The sequence below is a fragment of the Vulpes lagopus genome, chromosome 22 (assembly GCF_018345385.1).
Source record: "Vulpes lagopus strain Blue_001 chromosome 22, ASM1834538v1, whole genome shotgun sequence".
Lineage (NCBI taxonomy): Eukaryota > Metazoa > Chordata > Mammalia > Carnivora > Canidae > Vulpes > Vulpes lagopus.
The window spans coordinates 12,734,011-12,756,532 of NC_054845.1; the positions used below are offsets into that span (position 1 = coordinate 12,734,011).

The following is a 22,522-nucleotide window of genomic DNA, read 5'->3' on the forward strand; positions in this document are numbered from 1 at the left end:
AAGAAAACAACATGATTTAAAAAAATGGACAAAGACCTGGACAGAGACCTTTCCAAGGAAAATATACAGATGGCAAATAAACATATGAAAAGATGCTCCACATCATAGGTCATCAGGAAATTGCAAATTGGGACAACAATAAGATACTACTACAAATCTATTAGAATGGCCAAAATCCGGAACACTAACAACACTAAATGCTGACAAAGATGTGGAGCAACTCTCACTCATTGCTGATGGGAATGCAGAATGATATAGTCACTTTAGAAGACAGTTTGACATTTTCTTATAAAACTAAACGTACTCTTACCATATAAACCAGCAATTGGGCTCCTTAGTATTTACCCAAATGAATTGAAAACTTATGTCCACACTAAAACCTGCATATAGTTATTTATAGCAGCTTTATTTATACTCACCAAACACAAAAGCAACCAAGATGTCATTCAGTAGGTGAATGTATAAACTGGTACAACCAAATAATAGAATATTATTCAGTGTTAAAAAGAAATGAATCATCAAGCCATGAAAAGACATGAAGGAGACTTAAATGAATAATACAAGGGAAAACTATGGAAACAGGAAAAAGGTTACTAGTGGCCAGGGTAAGAGAGGGAGCAATGAATAGGTATAACACGGAGGATTTATAGGGCATTGAAACTATTCTATGATGCTATGATGATGGATACATGTCACTAAACATTTATTAAAATGCATAGAAAGTACAGCACCAAGATTGAATCCTATTATAAACTATGAACTTTAGGTGATAATGATGAGCCAATGTAGGTTCATCAATTTTGTAACAAGTGTATCACTCTGGTGTGAGATTTTGGTGGTAGGGGAGGTTGTGCACTTTTGGGGACCTGGGGTCTATGAAAACTTTCTGTACTTTCCAGTCAATTCTGCTGTGAGTTTTAACTTACCCTAAAAAATAAGGTATATTAATAACTAAAATATATGTATAAAGAAATATGTTTGGGATAATATGGGAGTTTTAGTGATTATTCATATTTCAGTGTGACTTAGTTTGGGGCAAATGTCTTTTTTCTTCTACCAAGGGGGAAAGTGAGCTTTAATTATGAGTAGGGAAAGGAAGAAGATGGTAACTTTAGGGCTTAGAGAAATATAATAGTATCAAGCCGTGAATGGGTAGAAATAGTAGGTGGTAGGGAGTAGAGGAATTAAAATGGACCAATGTTAATTTTTTTCAGTTAAAAAAATTCATTTGCGTTGATATATGTAGGTTTATTTTTCTTATACAATTTGATTATTTGCATGTGTAATTTTGTGTCTTCCTTTTCAAGGGTCTCCTTAATTCCTTTTCTTGCCTTATTGCATTAACCAGAACTTCTAGAATCATGTTGAGTAACCAGAGAATGATAGAGAATTCCTAGTCTTGTTCCTGACTTTACTTTGAATGTACCCAGAATTTTAATCTTAAATATAATGCTTATTTTTGATTTCTGTTAATAATCCAGGATTAGAAAAACACATCCATAACAGTAAAGTATACTAATAACTTCTCAGAAATGGCTATTAACTTTTGTCAAATATTAAAATATTTTATTTTTATTTATTGTAACTTTTGTATGAATTTCTTAACTATTGGGGTGCCTGGGCGGCTTGTTGGTTGAGCATCTGCTTTTGGCTCACGTCATGATCCCAGGGTCCTGAGATCGAGTCCACATTAGACTCCTTGCAGGGGAGCCTGTTTCTCCCTCTGCCTATGTCTCTGCCTTTGTCTTTCTCATGAATAAATAAATAAATCTTTAAAAAATTTAACTACACATACATATGCATATGCTTATACACATGCATAATTTTCATAGATGCCCGAGTATGTGATGTCTGTACTTTTTACATTCTTACCATACTTTCTCTTATAACCTAGAGGAACAGTTTAAGGAGTATATCCTTCTATTTTCTACCCCCCAAATGATATAATTCATCACATATGTTCATTGCATGCACTCTTTTGGGTTTGGCTTTTCATTTTCAACAATATTTCATGGAAATGCCTCCAAGTTAAACAGATGTTACATTTTAGACTTGCCTCTGGTATTTATTAATTGGCTGTCCTTGGGTAGGTTAAGTAACCTTTCTAGCACAGGTTTTCCCATCCTCCCACCTAAACATGAGGATAATTGTTCCTTTCTCTAAGGACTACTGTGAGAACCAAATGATATCATAGATATAGCACTAACACGAAACTTGGCAAATCCTAGGCTCTAAACCAAGTTTACTTGATTTCGTGCCCAGCAGTGGGAGAGCATTTAATTCCCTTTCTTTTCCCTTTCGGCAGTCATGGCCTTTGGCCCCGGGATTTGTAACTCAGCAAATGCCTGAGCTCCTGCAGAGGGGCGGTGAGGGTGCCCTGTGGGGGGCTTTGGTTCACAGCAACAGTTTGGGAGCTCCTTGGTCTGGTTTTGAATCGGTGCTCCATCTCTTTGTAGTTACATTCATTACTCTGGACGGGCTTCTTAGCCAGCGCCTCAACTTCAAAATGGAAACAACAGTACCTGTCACACCTATCATGGGTGTAAATGGTAGGATGCATGTGGCACACCTGGAAGAGTGACCGGTGCACTGAAATAGGGATAGGCAGGTAAAGTGAAAGGACACAGGTCTCAAAGTCCATCAGCTTATCTTTGCCATGTATTGGCTGTGTGACTTTGGGGGTTACCATGAGCCATCTAATCCCTCTAGATCTGGAAAATGAGCTTGCTTGAGAGTACTAATAAGGTAAGGAATGGTCAGTGGTGGCAGCATGTGCATTTTGTGCTCAGTGTGGGCTGCTTTCCTCCACCCCTGCCGTATACGGTCCAGCCTATACACAGTTCTCACAATTCCGGACATGGACCTGTCAATGAACTTCCAAAGTGCATGCTCTCAGGAGTTGGAGCAGGCCTGTGTTCTGAGTGTTCTCTTCAAGTGGTTCATAACCATTCCCGGGGGGACAGGAGTCATGTCATGCTCTGTTCTCAGTAGCCATTGCTACCGTTTTGTTCCCTTCTTGCATGTGGAGATATGCATTTTGTTTTGAGTTTCAAGAACTTTCAAGAGCAAGTTTATCTTGCTCTGTACACTGCAAATTTACTGCTGGTCAGGCAAGCACAGGAGGAAAACTATGAAGTGTGTCTGCAGTTAGAGAACAGAGAAATGGAACCAAGATGAGCCTGGTAGATGCATATCCGTATCAGGTGGCTTTCTGATCTTCACTGGGATATTGCAATTTGCCAAGGACATCTCAGTTTCCTTCTCTGATCTCTGAGTGGAAGCTCTCCCATTATCCGCCAAAGCAAAACAAGACCAAAAAAAAATGCAAAGGTTTTCAGGCAGTCACCTCATTCAATGCAAACACAAAATTCTTTCAACAGAACAATTCAAGGGAAGGAATCCCTAACAGGGATGTATCCGTCTCTCCTGGCTGAGATTTGCTTGCTTCTGTTGGCAACACGGGGAGTTGCTGAGTTAGCTTTATGGGCCTTGTTAAAAAGCAAACAACTTTCCTCTTACACTGCATTGCACGCGTGCCTATTGGAATTAGTTGGTGGGGGTTTTATTTTATTTTTTAATTTTACGAGTTAAGTGTGATTCAGCATCACCCCCTAGTGGCGATATTTGGAAACTGTCGGAAGTTGTGAGGTATAAATGACTATTGGGGATTCAAAGCAGGAAACCTATAGAAATACCTATTTTTTTTTTCTTGTTAGCACCTAATAATATGAGCCACCCCGACACCCCCAAATACTTCTAATTACACAGAACTCTTTTTAACACTACTTTGTTTTTTCTTTGGGCAACCCAAATGAACAAATAGGAACAACTGCATGCCTCTGCTTTGGCCATCGGTAGGTTCCACAAGGGCCACACCCGGGCCTTCTCCACTTAAGCGGCACAGCCTCGGGAAGCAGTGGCCAGTTCTACTTTTTCATTAAAGAAGATTATATCCTTCAGCCATTGGAGTGGGTATTGACGAACACAATGGATTCTGTATTTGACCACAGGTAAGCTCCATTTGGGTATCACTTTCTATGCTATGGATGCCAATTATTTGCACTACTTGTAATAGGAATTATCCCAGCTAACCACAAATAGGTCAAATGCTTCAGTTTCTCAATCAGACATTCTAGATAATTAAGAGTTGCCTTATATAGTCCTTACAAAGATGACTAGGTTTCCCTAGTCATCCCTTGGGACCTAACTAATTTTGTGCTTTGTACTAAAATGACACCATTTTCTTCCTTCAGTAACTGAAAAGACACACCAGGGTCATCATCAATTATTATAAAACCCACTGATGGATGTAATCTCTATAGTATAGTACCAACTTTTGAAAAATTATTGAACATGAAAAAGCTGATAAAATGAAACACTTCTGCAGTTGGGCCAACTGAAGAATATATAACAGAAAGAGTGAAATATGTGAATTCCAGCCTCCACCATTTGCTATCTTCTTGAGCTTCATTTTTTCATATCTGCAGAACGCTATGAGCATCAAATAAGACAATGTATGTTAAATTCTTAGCACAGTGTGTAGAAGCTTAAATAAACATCATTTCTCTGACTCTATGTCATATAGAAAAAGAGAGCAAAGTTGAAGCAGAGTTTACAGTTGGTAAAGCTTGAGCTGTGGGTTTTGAATTAACTGATGCTGTGGCTTTGAGAAAGTGTAGTGGTTATAAGCCTGGACTCTGGAACATGCCAAGTGGAGTCTATGTAGTATCTTGGATGGATCCTGGAAACAAAACAAAACAAAATCAGTAGAGAAAAGGGGTAAAATGTGAGTATTATTTGTAGTTAATAGTGCTGTATCAATGTTAATTTTTTGGTTTTGAGAATTACACTACGTTATATAGGATGTTAGCTTGAGAGGAAGCGAGGTGGAGATTACATGGGAACTCTACACAACTGTGTAACTTTTCTGTGAGTCTAAATTTGGTTCAAATAATTTAAAAAGTAAAAAGAAACAGTAGAGGCACTTGAGTGGTTCAGTCAGTTAAGCGTCCACCTCTTGGTTTCAGTTCAGGTCACCATCTCATGGGTCTTAGGCTGGAACCTTGCATTGGGCTCTGTGCTCAGTGGGGAGACTGCTTGAGATTCTCTCTCCCTCTGCTCCTCCTCCCACTTGCTTTCACTCTTTCTAAAATAAATAAATAAATATCAAAAAAATAGAGAAACAAGTGAATTTATCTTTATTGTCTTATTAAACTCAATACATCCAAAATATTATTTCAACATGGAACCAATATAAAATTGTTTTTTGTTTTTTTTTTTTTTTTCCAATATAAAATTGTTAATGAGATTTCATGGTTGTTGTTTTTTTTTTTCTTGGCATGGTCTTAAAAAATCCACTGTGTGTTTTATGCTGACAGCACATCTCCGTTTTAACTTGTCATTTTTAAGTGTTCAGTAGCCACACGTATCTGGAGGCTTCTATATTGGATAGTGTAGGAGTAGATGCAGTGATGGGATGTCATTCAGGGGCCCAGTGACTCCTTGGCAGCTTTTCTCTGGGGTGACACCTCTTCCAGCTCTGGTCTTAGGCCTTTACCCCAGGGCCCCCAGAGATGATTAGCCTCTAGGATGCTGCTCAGGTTGACTAAATCTGGTTAACATTGTTTTCTGGTTTAATGAGAAAATGTATACTGTGTCAAGAGCACAGTCCTTTTTAAGGAATGAAATGCCCAGAGCCCCAGTTCTCTCTAAAGGAATGGATAGCATTAATTTTAAGAGGTGTAAGAAAAAATGACTTTGGGTGGTATTTGGACATTAAATAACATTGACTCACAAAGTGAAAATGTTTTTTTCCATTTCAATTTTCATTGTTTTTTATTACAAAGAACAAATCTCATTTAGTCCCCTAATATCTTTAGCACAATGCTAACATATGCTAATCTCAAACTCTCTTGCTAGAATTTAATGCATTATTTGTTTCCATTTTATTTATTTTTGTCATTGCCTTTTTTTCTTGGCAATAGAACACTCTTTAAACTTTTTTATTTAAATGAAAGTCTTTCTTTTAATATTTAATTTGTTTACTTATTTTTAAGTAATCTCTACGCCCAACCTGAAGCTTGAACTCAGGAGCCCAGGATTAAGAGTCACACGCTCTAACAACTGAGCCAGCAGTGCGCCCCTCTTTAGTTTTTTAAGAAAAATGATATAAGGTCAAATTTAGTAAAAACATAAATATTAAGATAATCATAGCCCAAGTGGCTTTGGGAAAAAGAAAACCAACAGAAACAAAACCAAGGATTAACAGCAACAAAATTGTCCCGTGACTACAAGAATGTTTCAAATTTTGGGAACTTGTAGATCAAATCTCCGTTTCAGAAGGACTCCCTTTTATAGAAGTTCTAAGAAAACATTTAATTCTAGAAAGGCAGAATGGAGGTATTTTCAGTATAACAGTTCCTTTGTTAAATCTTTCTCTAGAAAGATTAGTTTTCTTCTCACAATCCTCTGTTCCTCTGGCAATCTTCTCCTTTCCTCAAAAGAGGAAAGACTTCCTTCTCATCCCTGAGTTCTTCCTCTGTCCCCTCTCATGTTTTCCTCTCTCATCTCGCACACTCTGGCCAAAGTTCCCCTACTCCTCACCCACCAATCGCTGCTGCCTCTCCCTTTGCATGTCCTGCCATCTGATGAATCAGGGTGCTGCATTGGACACCTTGTGCTTTCTTTCCGGCTTCCTCTGAGGTTTTCAAAAGAGGATTCCTACACACAAAGGACTCTCCTTGGATATTTTGAATCCCTTTAGGGTAACTTTAACAATTTCTGGGTTCAAATTCTGGACAACTGGAGGGCACTATTATCCAGAGAGAGTCACCCTGCCCATGACACTCCAACTCCTGACTTCTCTTGGACCCAATGGGCAGGTTTTTTTGGTTGTGGTGCACACTGTTTTATCTATTTTATGCACTGCTAGGATGGTACAAAGAAACTTCTGAAATCTGGCTTGCATAATGTATGTCCTTGAAGGGTTGATATTATTATTTTTTTTAAAGATTTTATTTATTCATGAGAGACACAGAGAGAGGTAGAGATATAGGCAGAGGGAGAAGCAAGCTCCCTGTTGGGAGCCTGATGCAGGACTAGATCCCAGGACCCCGGGATTATAACCTGAGCCAAAGGCAGAAGCTCAACCACTGAGCCAGCCAGGTGCCCTAGGATTGATGACATTACATTAAATTCTGGGGGTATTTAGGGAAGGCACTACCAACACGAAACTAAGTATATCCAACAAGGTAGTCAATTTGAAAATGATTTAGGGGAAAGTCATGACTATTTCCCTCTTTTCCACCATCGTCATGGATGGAGTTTGATAGGCAGGAGAGAATCAAGGGAAATTTTCCCCACTATGAGACAATATAAGAAAACCTTTCATTCCAGACCTGAAGGTGATGTCAAGTGCTACATTTAGCTCCTTGGACATCTCTTCTTTTTACTCACATTTTGCATGAGTTATCTTGTCTCTATATTCAGCTTTTGAACACACAATAAATGGTTTTAACTTTTTACTAAATATGACAGTTTGAGCCAGAGAAAGTTGGAGGTGATTTTTTTAAAGGTCATTAAGCAACCCCTGCATCGTCAGAATGAATCCCACTGAGAAAGCTAGTGTCACATACACCTCACCCCCTTGCAGGCCCAGCTCAGGGCCTCTAAAAGACAACCTGCAGTAGTGACCAGTTAATCATGCAGGTCACAGTGGAGACCTGTGGATAACAGGAGAGATGTGTATTGTTTCTCTGCTGCCTTAATGCCAGCGGCGGCCAACACCTCTCCACCAGTTAGATACACCAGTTAGATCAAGTAGAAGTACTTGACTTGTGTTAACTTACTCAATGCCCACAACAAGCTAATGAGGCAGGTACTGCCATTATCTTCATTTTACATTTGAGAAAACCCAACTCAAGTTCTGTCACTTGCCTGTGTACCTGCAGCTAGTAAGCCAGGGAAGCTTGCCTTGAGCCCAGAAGGCATGTGCAAAAGGCCTGCTCAACCCTGTTCTTCACCCTGGCACCAGAAGTGGGTCTCTCTGGGTGGGGTACTGCTGCCTCAACAGAGTTTGCAGCCAAGGAGACTCTGTGAATGGAATCCAGTTTTCCCTTTTGGGAATCAAGTTGTATTCCACATGAAAAATTACCAGACATTGGGGGTAATAAATACCACATTTGAGAATGAGACAAAACTCTAATTCATATGTATGTGAAGGAAAAACTCACTCATATAGACTATCATTAAGAACATGAAGCCTCACTAAATTAAATAAAAATGAACAGCTCTGGAACTTGAAACTAAGAGACAGTATACAACAAATGACTCTATTAATAGAGTTTCTGTCACAGATGACATTCTATTTTTGAGCCTGAGGTCTCTAAAACCTAAGCAGTTTGGTTTTGATTTTCTTCGAGTTTGTTTTTTTAATCAGTCCCAAACCTATCTGATGCTTTAACATTTATTTCTAAGGCAATGGGTTCCCAAACACAAATTTCAAAAGAGAATTCTATTGCTTTTTATTTTTTTAAGTTCCACTATAGCTGGTATACAATATCCTATTAGCTTCAGGTGTATGTCATAGTGATTGGATATTTTTAAACATTACAAAATGATCCCCATGATAAGTCTAGTTATCACTTGTGGGCATACAAAGTTATTACAATATTATTGACTATGTTCCCTAAGCTGTATATTACATTCCCATGACTTATTACTTTTTAATAATTGCTATAGAAGCAGGAGGTATCTCAGTAGTCTTTACTCCTATAAAGAGAAAACAATAACTGTGATTGCCTGGGGCTCTTTGTTTTGTTCTCATTGCTGTTTAGACTTTCCCTGTTCATATAGGGCGCTGACCAACAACAAACTGAATAGACCACTAATCCTTAGCAAGCAAATCCTGCAAATTAAAGGGTTTAGGTTAGGTCAGGATATGGGCTCCAGGAAACCCTGCAGTTTCAGATAAGGCTCTATGAATAACCTTTGTTGGAGTAGGAACACCTAGGGGCTGGATAGGGAATTGATCTCCACAATCCAGGAGCCTTATTGTACCTTATTTTTTTACTGTTCACATCAGTTGAATTGCCATACTGTGCCATCTGATCATTCTTGCACAGTATCATTGTGTGAGAAGAGAGATCATATTAAGTCCTAAAATGCCAGGTCCTTGTTTTGAAATGGAGCTTTGTCCGAATATTCGGTGGGATGGGCAGTAGCCCAAATGTAGGTTAATTCCCCAAAATGGTTGGGATGTAAATGCACTGACAATTTTATAGCCCCAAATGATGGATCTGATGGCATATAGTGATGAGTAGATAGGTAACAAAATGGCTTGCCCCAGGGTTTATATATACAGGTTTTAGCTTCATGATGATAAAACAATGGAATGATATGTTTTTCTTAGTCTGTGAGGATGCTTTCTTTTTATTCTCCCCTAGAAGAGAAGTCTTTACTTCAGGAACCTTGGGAGAAGGGTATATTAGTTTTCTAGGGCTGCCGTAATGAAGTGCTACAGATTGAGAGAAATTTCTGTTGTTTATCCAATTTTGGAGACTAGAAGTACAAGATTAAGGTGTTGGCAGGATTGGTTTCTTCTAAAGGTCCATGAGGGAGAGATGTGTTCTAGGCTTACCCCTTTGGCTAATGGATGGAAGATTTCTTCCTGTTTTTGCACAGTCTGCCCATCTGTCCTAATCTCCTCTTCTTAGAAGGATACCAGTTGTATTGGATTAAGGATCATTTACCTGACCTCATTTTACCTTAATTACCTCTTTCAAAGTCTTATCTCCAAATAGAGTCACAATCTGAGGTATTGGGGGTAGGACTTCAAAATATGAAATTTGGGAAAGACACAATTCAGCTCCTAACCAGGGGTAACCCCATTTGTTCTAGGCTGATAGAGACATTTAGCTTTAGAGCTAGCCCTCAAAATTACACATTAAAAAAGTCTATCTTTGGTGCACACAGTCATTTTTCCCCCCTGAATCCTGTCTCCACTGTGTTGTCACCATTTTCTTTATCCTTCTCAGATTCTATGCCTCACTGTTCTATCTCCCTCTATCATCAATGCTCTCTCTCAAGAGAGACTCTGACTTGTCATTAATATGGTGGAACAATTTTACCTCAGGGCAATTTGCATGCTGTGTCTTCCCCATAATAGTGTAATGAAATGCTTAGTCTCCATTTAAAGGAAATCCACCCAATAGTGAGTAGATCAGTAGGTGAGGAGGCAAGTGAGATGAATGTCTTCTCCTTGCCCCACTCCTGAAATAACAAGATGTAGCCAGACACTGACTAAATTTATCTCTCTACAGAACTGGTCCTTGGGATCAATGAGGTACCCTCACACACTGCACCCCCATCCCCAAACACACACAAAGAAAATAAGCAGTAAACACAAGCAGGAATAACTGAGAAAAGTTCAATTAAGAGACTATTTGCAAAGGTGTGAGCAGGGTTAAGAAAAACCAGTAAGGGATGGATAGACATCCCAGGGCAAGCACAAGCAGGAAGCCATTACCACGTCTAGTCTGAACGTCAAGGGGAGGGAATGCTTGCCAGAACTCAGAGCCATAGGAGTAGCTGTAGATGTGAGAGGGCAGTGGGACAGACGCTATGATTTTGAAAGGAGGGAGCTTAGGGAATAGTCAACCTTCTTTCCTCCTACCCTGAAATCTTCTGCAGGTGCTCCCTTGGCTCAAGGAAAATTGGAAGCCAGAGGTTGAGGAAGTCAATGTGGTCTGTAAGGTCAGCCTTCCAAAGCACAGAGCAGAGTGGACAAGGTCCTTCTCACTCTAGGCATTTTCCCTGTTGTGGCATATGAGGAACAGTGAGAGCTGATTCCAGGCTCCCATTTTCTCCTCTCTACTCTTAATGATGAAATGACTGTTAATCATGGTCAGTTTTTTAGTCTAAAAGTCTTGTTATACATCCTACAGCAATGAGTTTTCATACTGTGCCTTGAATATTTTATCAGCAGTGTCAAGATGAAGGAAGCATTTTCCCATCTGTGCAGACTTCGGCTGTTTTTGCCTGCCTAACATTCCTTATCTTTCTTTCTGGTAATAGCACCTTGGTTTTCTTTTAAGGGCCACTTTCCTTGGACTCAGCTCATGTGGTTGCGGTGGGCCTGATCTGGCCCCTGGGCTCCAGGGCTAAGCACAGCTCTGTATCTCCTTTGCCATGGGATTATTTTTTTTAAAAGGCATGTGCCTCTCAGTTGTGCATCGGACCGTGACTTCTGCTAGTGCTATATATATTTTAAGATTTATGTATTTGAGAAAGAGAGAAAGCACATGCAAGTGGGGAGTGGTGCAGAGAGAGAGAAGCAGACTTCCCGCTGAGGACAGAGCCTGAGGTTGGGCTGGATCTCACCAGCCTGAGATTGGGACCTGAGCAGAGTCCACTATACTCAACCTACTGAGCCACTCAGGGCCCCTAGGCTCTATAAGCTGTCACATGTGTAAAGCTGGCAGGATGGTAGGATGTAAGCCCAGAGTTCATTAAGTTCAGGGTGAAGCCAATACAGGAAACAGAAAGGAGATACAAGTAAAGATAGATTTCTGGATCTATCTATACCTGAAGTTTTCTTGAACTTAAGTTTCATGAATCATAATTCCTTTTCTCTTCTTAAACCAATTTGGGTTTCTGTCCCTTGTAATGGAAATTCCTAATATATTCTTTGTGATCTTAGAAGTCAATATTGCTTTACGTAGGGTTCTATACTATTTATCATCAAGTGGTCTGGGTTCAGTCCTGTGCTTTAGTGTTGTATTACAGTGATAGGTGGATTAACAATGTTAAATGTACATTTTTAGCAGAAAAGTAAAATTCTACACAGACTATTAGCTGGCATGTTTTTGTGGGAATAGAAGCCACTTATCCATTGTAAAGAATACCACTTGTTTGATGAGATAAGGCAGAATGAAGACATGGGCCATCTACAGGAATATGTAGCATTACTTTTTAGGTTTTTTTTTTTTTTTAAATATATACAATAGCAACCAGGTTACTGGAACGATGAAAAAGATAGTACATTTAGAAGTTGCTCTTATTTCTTATACATCTTTAAGTTGCATTAAACATAGTCCAAAGCCGCCTCTTCTCAGTCTGAGGAGAAAAAGCAAAATTGCTCCTATTACCTTTTCTATTTGTTTGGCTATTATTCTCTGTCTGACCATACATAGGTTTTGGCTGTTTCTAGGACAAAATTTCAAACCTTGAATAGGTATGTACCCTGGCACATAACTCAACACTAAACAATTAAAAGAATAAAAGTCAATCCTTTGGATGATTCTAAATGGCTATCCAGAAGATAAAACAACATCTGGCTGTTTGCAGTTGGTGTAGACATAACTTCATTTATAATGTGGATGTACATCTGCATATGGGCTTGAGGGTCCACTGGAGCTTCAGTGGGGGCCCTGAACTGTTTGGAAATATTTGATAAAATGTATATTTTCCTGGGAGAGGCCACTTGATCTGGAGACTGTGTAATGTGCTACGAGACTTGTGGTATTTATTATCAACTTGCCCTGAGGAAGGTTGAATCAGTGTTCACTACTATCAGCTAATGATAAAAGTTCCCATTTCCTATGTCCTGATCTAAAACTGAATATTAGATTTCATTTAAAATCTTTTAGAAATTATTTAATATCTTTTAAATATCATTTAAATATCTTTGCCAACGTGGTAGGACAAAAGTGTAGTCTTGCTTTCCATCTTGTTTCTCTTCCCTTACTAGGGAGCTTGAACTTTTTTTCCTTGATATGGATTTTGAACTTTTGTCTTTCTCCTTGTGTGAATTCCTACTTGAGCCCTTTATCTACTTTTTAAAGTGTTCATCTTACCATGAATGAGTTGTAAGAAGTTTTATACATTGAAAATACTGGTCTTTTGCTATCAGAGTTACAAATATCTTTTCTGCCTTCACTGTTGACCTTTAACTTTAGATTTTTTTTTTTTTAAGATTTATTTGAGAGACAGAGCACATGCGCACATGGGACAGAGGGAAAGGGAGAGAAAGAAAATCTTCAAGCCACCTGGAGCCGAATGTGGGGCTCGATCCCAGGACCCTGAGATCATGACCTGAGCTGAAATCAAGAATCAGCCACTCAACCAACTGAACCACTAGCTGCCATAACTTTAACTTCAACTGCCATAACTTTAGATTTCTGATGCATGAACATCTGAGTTTTATGAATTAGATTAAGGTATTTCCTTTTATGTCTTATTTTCCTTTTGTTTTTAGTTTTTTTTTTTTAATTTCTTATTTATTTATGATAGTCACAGAGAGAGAGATAGGCAGAGACACAGGCAGAGGGAGAAGCAGGCTCCATGCACCGGGAGCCTGATGTGGGATTCGATCCCGGGTCTCCAGGATCGCGCCCTGGGCCAAAGGCAGGCGCCAAACCGCTGCGCCACCCAGGGATCCCTGTTTTTAGGTTTAAAATACTTTCTTCACCCTGAGATCAAGCACATAGTCATCTATGTATTTTTCCAAAAGTGTCATTTTTTTTTCTAACATATGATTATTAATTTAAAAAACATAACACTACAATGAGGAGAATGTCTGAGAAATAACGATGAAGGACGTTATCCTTCTAAGCAGTTAGGATATACTTTTCTCATCCTAAATTTTCTCCAAATTCTTTTATGGTTTTTTAAAATTTAGTTTTGAATCAGGAATTTATTTTGCCATTTTATGTGAGGTTAGAGCCTCACATATTATTTAATGAAATAAATACGTATGTAATGAAAAACACATATTTCCTCCACACCTTAAATTTATGTATCATTTTGCTAAATTTCTTTTGAGTTTCTGAATCATCATTTAATTTTTCTATTCAAAATTAATTTTTACATGATACTCTTAGGGAATTGGTAGACAATAGAGAGAGAAAACAGGGAGGACATAGAAGAAATCAATTCAGGCTAAACAATGGTATGATTGGTCTGGATAGAATAATTAAATATTATATGAAGTTATATATTCACACACTTTGCATGTATACATTCATATTAAAGCCTTAAAAATGATCTGCTAAGACATTTATCTATTATCAAGTACATCTATCTCTAATTCATGCTCAGTCATTCCAGAATATCTTAGAATTAAATTTACAAGGTTGGTTTTAGATGTGGAGAGGCAATATCACAATCTCTGTGTTCTTTAATATGGCCATACTAGGTAGTATAATTTCATTACTGGTAAATAAAAATCCTAAAGGAATGATAGACTTTTGATATAGGTGATTGGAGAGGACAACCATAACTATTCATTAACAGAATAAACTGTCTAGCTTAAGAAAGAAGTTAGCAAATATTTATGCATTACCTTAAAATTTAAGTTAAAAAATAAAAATAAAAATAAATTTAATTCAGTTAATGAACATATAATGTACTATTGGTTTCAGAGGTAGAGGTCAGCGATTCAGTCTTATATAAGACTCAGTGCTCAACACATCATGTGTTTTTTTTTTATTAAAGATTTTATTTATTTATTCATGAGAGACACAGAGACATAGGCAGAAGGAGAAGCAAGCTCCCTGCGGGGAGCCCAATATGGGGCTTGATCCCAGGACCCTGGGGTCATGACCTGAGCCAAAGGCAGATGCTCAACCAGTGAGCCACCCAAATGCACCTCACGTGCCCTTCCTAATAGCCATCACCCAGTTATCCTATTTCCCCATTGCCCTCCATTCCAGCAACTCTCTGTTTCTGATGATTAAAAAATCTCTTATGATTTATTTCCCTCTTTGATTTCATCTTGTTTTATTCTTTCCTCTCTTTCCCTATGATCCTTTGTTTTGCTTCTTAAATCTACATGAGTGAGATCAAATAATTGTCTTTCTCTGACTGACTTATTTTGCTTAGCATAATATCCTCTACTTCCATCCACATTGTTACAGATGGCAAGATTTCTTTTTTTGTTGGCTGAGTAGTAGTTTATTGTGTGTGTATATATATATACACACACCACATCATCTTTATCCATTCATCTATTGATGGACATCTGGGCTCTTTCCATAATTTGGCGATTGTGGACATTGTTGCTATAAACATTGGGGTGCTGCTGCCCTTTCAGATCACTACATTTTTGTCTTTGGGGTAAATACTCAAGTAGTGCAATTGCTGGGTCATAGGGTAGCTCTATTTTCAACTTTTTGAGGAACCTCCATACTGTTTTCTGGAGTGGCTACACCAACTTGCATTCCCACCAACAGTATATGGGGGTTACCCTTCCTCCGCATTCTCACCAACATCTGTTGTTTCCTAACTTGTTAATATTAGCTGTTCTGACTGGTTTGAGGTGGTATCTCATTGTGGCTTTGATTTATACTTCCCTGATGCTGAGTGATGTTCAGCATTTTTTCGTGTGTCTGTTGGCCATTTGTATGTCTTTTTGGAGATATGTCTGTTCATGTCTTCTGGCCATTTCTTGGTTGGAATATTTGTTCTTTGGGTGTGGTGTTTGATAAGTTCTTTTTAGATCTTGGATACTAGCCCCTTATCTAATGTGTCATTTGCAAATATCTTCTCCCATTGTGTCCCTTGTCTTTTGGTTTTGTCAAGTGTTTCCTTTGCTGTGCAAAAGCTTCTTATCTTGATGAAATCCCAACAGTTCATTTTTGCCTTTGTTTCTCTTGCCTTTGAAGATGTGCCTCGTAAGAAGTTGCTGTGGCTGAGTTCAAAGAGGTTGTTGCCTGTGTTCTCCTCTGGGATTCTGATGGATTCCTATCTTACATTTAGGTCTTTCATCCATTTTGAGTCTATTTTTGTGTATGGGGTGAGGAAATGGTCCAGTTTCATTCTTCTGCATGTGGCTGTCCAATTTTCCCAACACCATTTGTTGAAGACACTGTCTTTTTTCCATTGGATATTCTTTCCTGCTTTGTCAAAGGTGAGTTGAACATAGACTTGAGGGTCCATTTCTGGGTCTCTATTCTACTCTATCGATCTGTGCAACTGTTTTTATGCTAGTACCATGCTGTCTTGATGATTACAGCTTTGTAATAGAGCTTGAAGTCCAGAATTGAGATGTTACCAGTTTTGATTCTCTTTTCCAACATTCCTTTGGCTATTCAGGTTTTTTTTTTTTTCCTGGTTCCATGCAAATTTGGGATTATCTGTTCCAACTCTGTGAAATAAGTTGATGGTATTCTGATAGAGATCGCATTGAATATATAGATTGCTCTAGATTCATTTTGAAAATTCTTATGTGGTGTGGATTTGCTTCTGGACTTCAGATTCAATTTAGCTAATTCTTACACTCATTCTTGGGGCTCAACCACTTTGGCATTCCATATTCTAGTCCACTAATTGTTTTGGTTATTTTCAACTTATTTTTTCAAAAGAATTCTAGAATAATTTGGTAAGAAGTTTCAAAGATCAAAAATCCAGTTGGTATTTTGTTGGAAAAACATTATAAGTTCATTTGGAGAAACTGATATTTTTATTGGGTGGAATCTTTCCCTTCAGAAATATTGTGTGCCTCTCCATTTATTCACATCTTTTGTTATAGCCCTTGGTAAGTTACATAGCTTTCTTAATATAGACTGTGTATACGTACTGCTATTTTCCCCTTATACTTTTCTAACCATTTTTTTCCCTGACATATAGAAAGCTACCAGCTTTTCTTGTATTTATTTTGCTTTTGGCTGCCTTACTAAATATATTAATCATAAACTTACTAATTAGAATGAACCTTTTCAGCTCATTCTCTTGAATTTTCTTGATAATCAACTACTTCAGGACACATATCTGATAACAAGAAAAAAGAGAAACAGTTAAGATTTTATTTATTTGAGAGAGAGAGAGAGAGAGCGAGAGAGAGTGAACAAACAGGAGGAGTAGGAGGAGACAGAGAAGCAGACTCCTCACAGAGCAGAAAGCCTGATGCAGGTCTCAATCCTAGGATCCTGAGACCATGACCTGAGCTGAAGGCAGCAGATGCGTAACCAACTGTCATCCAGGTGCCCCTGTTTCTCCACTTAAAAAAATGTATAATATCATTACTTCTTTTAAATATCTTTCTGAATATTGAAAAACAATGGGAATAGTACCTTCCTCCAAACCTTTTAAGATCCCTTCATAATTAAGCATGATAATGTCTAGTGGTATGAGATAGAAACTTTTCATCAGGTTAAGAAGTATCCTTCCAGTTCTGATACATTAGTAGAGTTTTCTTTTTAAAAACCATGTATAGGTGCTGAATTTATTGAAGGTCTTCTCAGTATCCATTGAGATGATTGCATATTTATCCCCTTTAAGTTTATGAGACATAGATTTCTTAATATTAAGCAATTCTCACGTTTTGGAATTAAATCTTATTTGGCACATTATTCTCTTAATAAGTCACCTAATGAGGGGCATCAGTTAATTAAGTGTCTGACTCTTGATTTCAGCTCAGCTCAGCTCATGATCTTGGGATCCTGGGATCAAGCCCTGGGTCAGGCTCTGCACTCAGTGGGGAGTCTGTTTGGGATTCTCTGTCCCTCTGTCTCTCCCTCTGATCATGTTCACTCTCTCTCTCTCTCTCTCTCTCTCAAATAAATGAATAATTCTTTAAAAAAAAAGCCACTGAATTAGATTTTTTAGTATTTAATTTAGAATGTTTGTATCTATATTTAAAAACAAAATTGGCCTATGGATCTTCTTTGAGTTAACTTTGTTATTTTTTAGCATTATTTCAGTTTCACAAAATAAACTGTGTTTTCAATCTTTACTTCTAGTGGTCTGGAATAGTTTAGATAGCATGGGAGTTATCTACTTTTTGAAAATAATTGAACCACTCACTTGTAGAATAGTCTGGGTTCAGCTCTTTTGTTTGGGCTAGTTTCTTGGTTCCATCTTTATTTTTTTCTTCAAAGGTTATTAGTCTATTCAGTTTTCTATTTGTTTCAATTTTTTATGTCCCAGAAGATTGGCCATTGCAAACATATTTTAAAAAGGTACATGATATTAGATGTTGTATTTTTTAAAAAATTAAAATATCTCATCAGTATTTTTCTTTTCTTCTAATATTGTGCATGTATATTTTCTTTCCCTCATACAAAGACAGACTTGCTCAAGTTAATGATTTTTAAAATAAAAATAGAACTTTTATTATGTATAATTTGTTTTCTAATTCACTATTTTTTCTTTGTAAACATATTAATTCTATGTCTCTATTTTTTAAAGACTTAGTTTTTATTTTTGTATTTTTATCTCCATCTAATTGATTAGCTCATTAGTCTTATTTTATTATTATTTAATAAGAAAAAACAAATTATATGAATGCATTTTTTGCCAATAATAGCTTTGACCACATCAAATATATTTGTGTAAGTTGTGCTTTATCATCATTTTCCCCAAGTAGTCTATAATTGCAATTTACTATTACTCTGATCAGAATTATTTTAGAGAGTGATTTTTGAAATTTTCAAGTAGACAGTTTTAACACTTAAACTTTTCTTACTAGTTTTTAATTTCATAGTGATCAAGGAAAGTGTATATTTTCTGCTTTTGAATTATATTGAGGCTTTGAGTCAATACACAATATTTTTTTATAAGTATTCCAGATGTTTCTTCGGAAAAAGATATATTCTCTAGTAGACAAAAAGTTTAATATGTATGTAATAAATCAATCTTTATAATTTGTTACTCAAATTCTATCTTTAAACTTTTTACTTATTTGAACTCTCAAAAAAGTTTCTCTCTTTCTGACACTTGTAAGAGCACTAATCTGAAGCATGTATTATAGGAGTTCTGATTTTGACTCTGGCCTAGCTAATTTGGACAAAATATTCGACTTCTCTAAGACTCGGATTTCCATTCCTACAATATGGGAATGATAATAACTGTTCTGTGCAAATCATTGGTCTTTAACTGACAGTGTATGTGTAGGTGTCATGTTACCTGTACCATGCCATACAAGTGTAAATTAACACATTTTCTGTCTTTTATTATCTTTTACCTACCTTAATCATCAAGACATTCTGCTCTATCTTCTTCTTTAAACTTTTCAGCTATTTCTGATTTTTCTTGTCCTATCATGAATCTAAAACAGCTACTCATTTGCCTTAGTTATCATCACTCATTTAATCTCCTGGTGATCACCATAGCCTTTGCAAGATCCTTGTCCTTCTCTTCTTGAGTGCACTCAAGACTGGGGAAAACTCTTGTTACATGTTAATTTCCTGTAGCCACTAATATCTCCTTAGGACATGAAATAGTGCTTAGGAAATAAAGATGGACATTGATTAAAAAACATGAGATTATTTATATTGCTAAATTTTCATTGGACTTTTAAAATAAAATGGTTAATGAAAGCTATGAATTACTAGGCTGTAGGGTCACCCTGGGATTAGAAGGAGTAAAAATAGAGGTCTGGGCACTCAATACTGTATTGACTCAAAATCCCAATAGGATTTGAGGTGTGAAGATGTTGGACAGAAAGAACTTGTGAACATTTGACAATGATTTTCAGGTTCATTTGGAAAATAATTAGGTAACAATAGATATTTTTTAAAAAGAAGAGCAAATCAGAGGTTTCATCGGGCCAAAATGTAAATCTCATTATGAAGCTATCTAATCACTTTTGTCCTTTAGGTATTTTGCTTCCTTATGCTTAAGATAATTTCATAAGACTTTTACTAAAGAAAAAAAAAGTATTGCACACACATGTACAGTGTTTAGTTATTCCCATTATGAGAATGATACATGGTCACAGGAAAAGATTTCAAAAGTGCAGAAAAGCACAAAGGAAAAACAAACATTTGTTGTACAAGCAAATTAATTTCTGGTGCCTATTATTTCAATTTTTTTATATATGCTTTATATTTTTTATTCATAAATTTTCATATAAAAATTTAAACATTAACTTCATATATATGTAATACATATAACTTGCTTTTTCCACTAATTGTATCATGAACATTTTCTTATGATTCCATGGAATCTTTGACTTGTACCTCTAGTAATTATACTAGTGTAATTGACAGTGTGGGACTCTGCAAGATGTGTTTTTTTCTTTTTTCTGGCTTAAAAGATGAACATTTTTCTTCTTAAAAAGAAAAAGCAGATTTTCAGTTTATGCCAGTAGGTGTCATCCGTTCACACAAAGCACAACCCAAGTAACCTAGTGTAATTTGACTTAACCTCCATAATTTCTACCAAATTCCAGTATTGTATTTTAGCTACCTTTGCCCTTAGGGTGCTAGGAAAGAAAGAAAAAAAGAAAGAAAGAAAGAAAGAAAGAAAGAAAGAAAGAAAGAAAGAAAGAAAGAAAGAAACAATTTTACAATGGAATAAATTTTGTAAGCTTGAAGTTATTTTACATCCCAAAAATGCATTAATTACTGGGAAGAAGTTATTAAAATCTTACTCTGAGTAGCCACCCAAAAAAGGTCAATGATAATTGCCATGTTTTCAGAAAAAGAGGGTCACCAATCTTGATCCTGTGTTTAAAATTTGAGATGTGTCAAATATAATGAAGTATTTTTAAAATATCAGAAATTTGTGGAAAAAAAGTCATGAAATTTAAATGCTATATATGTAGTAATTAGATTTTTGGTAGCATGAAATAGTTCTTAAGAGCTTTCAAATCCATTAGTTTTTGACCCTCACAAGAATCCTCTGAGGTTATAAAAAGTAAACTTCTGTTTAAAGAAGTCAGGGGTCTTGCTTGGAGCCACACAGCTGGTAAACGATGAAGTAAGGTCTAGAACAAGAGTCTTCTTACTGCATATGCATGTGTATATGTATGTATTGCCAAATGAGAGTTATCTTTTAAAGCGGAGGTTAAAAATTGATAGTCTGTGGCCAAACTGATTGGATCTTTAAATATTTTTTCTGCCTCCTTTAGTGCTGGCTCACACTTTATTTTAAATTTTTAAAATAAGTTGCAAAATTTAAAAATCAGAATATTTCCCCACAGCTAGACTCGGAAACGTATTTGGAAAAATCCAGCAGATATAGCTATATTGGACTCCTATTCAATTGTAGCAGCGTATAGGGGGATCTAATCAGCTGCTACTCCTATGTGCTCTTGAACTTGCCCCAGTTTCCACCACTCCCTATTGCCTCATACCAGGTCCCTTTCATTCATTTGTTCCATCTGTCTGACCCCTGTACGCATATGAGCTTGTGAGTCTTTTGAGTTTCAGTCTTTTGGGGAAGATTATGTATTCATTTCAGCAATGCTATTATGGTTCAAACATTTGTTTTGATAGCTTTCATAATCACATTAAAAGCCGCAGAAGAGACATGGGGCATGTATTTTAACCCATGTAATTTTCTGATTGACATGGTGTTATCTGCTTAATCACTTAGGTGGTATATATAGAAGGAAAGCAGAGGACTGAAGCTTCAATTCTGGGGAATATCAACATCAACACTTAGGAGAACAGAGACATAGGAAGAACAGGCGAAGAAGTCCAAGCTGGAAGGGGTCTAGAGATGATGAGTGTTAAAAAGAAGACAGGAATGATTTTGACTGTATATGGGGAAAATGAAGGGCTTCAATGAAATGTTTGAAGTTAGGAGGCTAAAGGTTTCCTTCTGAGTGTTAGACTTTATTCAACACAGAATAGGTTAAACATATGTTAAATAGTCTAGAGTTTAATGGTTCTTGGCTGTGATAACTCAATCAGGAATGGGTGGTACTATTTCAAGATAAAGTATGTATGACATAAAGGAGTATATATAGCATCAAATGATGCAGAGATGTCAAAGAAGAGAAGAATGAGAGTGGTTGGAGTTGGTATTAAGGAGCTCGTGGGTGGGCCTAGGAAAAGGAGTTTCAATGGAATGATAGAGATAAAAATCAATCTACAGTGGATTCAAGAACATCTAGGAAGTAGTGATGAGTAGAGACTGAGCGTGGACATCTTCTTCCTAAGAAAGAAGAAAGAGCAACAGATGGCAGGGGTTGCGGGGTCTGAGGAAATGTGTTTGTATGTATTAAGGACTGGAGAGATCCTAGCATGTTTTTAAATGAAAGGGAGGGAGCTATAGGAAGGTGGTCCAGGGGCGAAAGATGGAACTGAGGGGACAAGAACCCTGGAGGGGCTGAAGGGAATGAGATCCAGGGAGTGCTTTATGATATTTTGAGCAATGGTACTCATCAGGATGAAGGTCTTGTTTGCCAAAGTGACTAAGTTGGGCTATTTTTGCTAAAAATATCAATAAATCACTAGATAGTCACATCTTACACTGACTGTTTTCACTATACTTGGAAATGTGCAATTAGTTTTCTCAGCTTCATGAATTAATAACTTAAATGAGAAATTATTTTGTTAAAATAGAATGTGCTTTTGTTGGTTTAGAGATGGACAAATGGTCAAATAAGAGATAAATCAGATTAATTATATTTATTGAATTAATTTCAATGTGAAATACAAACATCTTGATAATTTTCTGCTCTCAAATTATGATTCAAAGAACAAAGTGTTAATTGGTGATTGTTCCTGAGGTAATAGTGTTCATTAAAAAATTAAGGATTCTTCAAATACCCATTCATTCAACAAATAGTGAT

At 36.9% G+C, this 22,522-nt stretch overlaps 1 protein-coding gene across 2 annotated transcripts in view; it reads left to right on the forward strand.

Moving 5' to 3' along the window:
• ICOS (inducible T cell costimulator) overlaps window positions 1-22,522 on the forward strand; it is a 73,078-nt gene that overhangs the window by 23,573 nt on the left and 26,983 nt on the right. Inside the window, exon 3 of one of the 2 annotated variants that reach the window (XM_041737039.1) lies at window positions 3,824-4,010. The gene's annotated coding sequence lies outside the window, so the exon portion shown is untranslated. The remainder of the gene's footprint in view (window positions 1-3,823; window positions 4,011-22,522) is intronic. The other variant, XM_041737040.1, reaches the window with a different exon arrangement.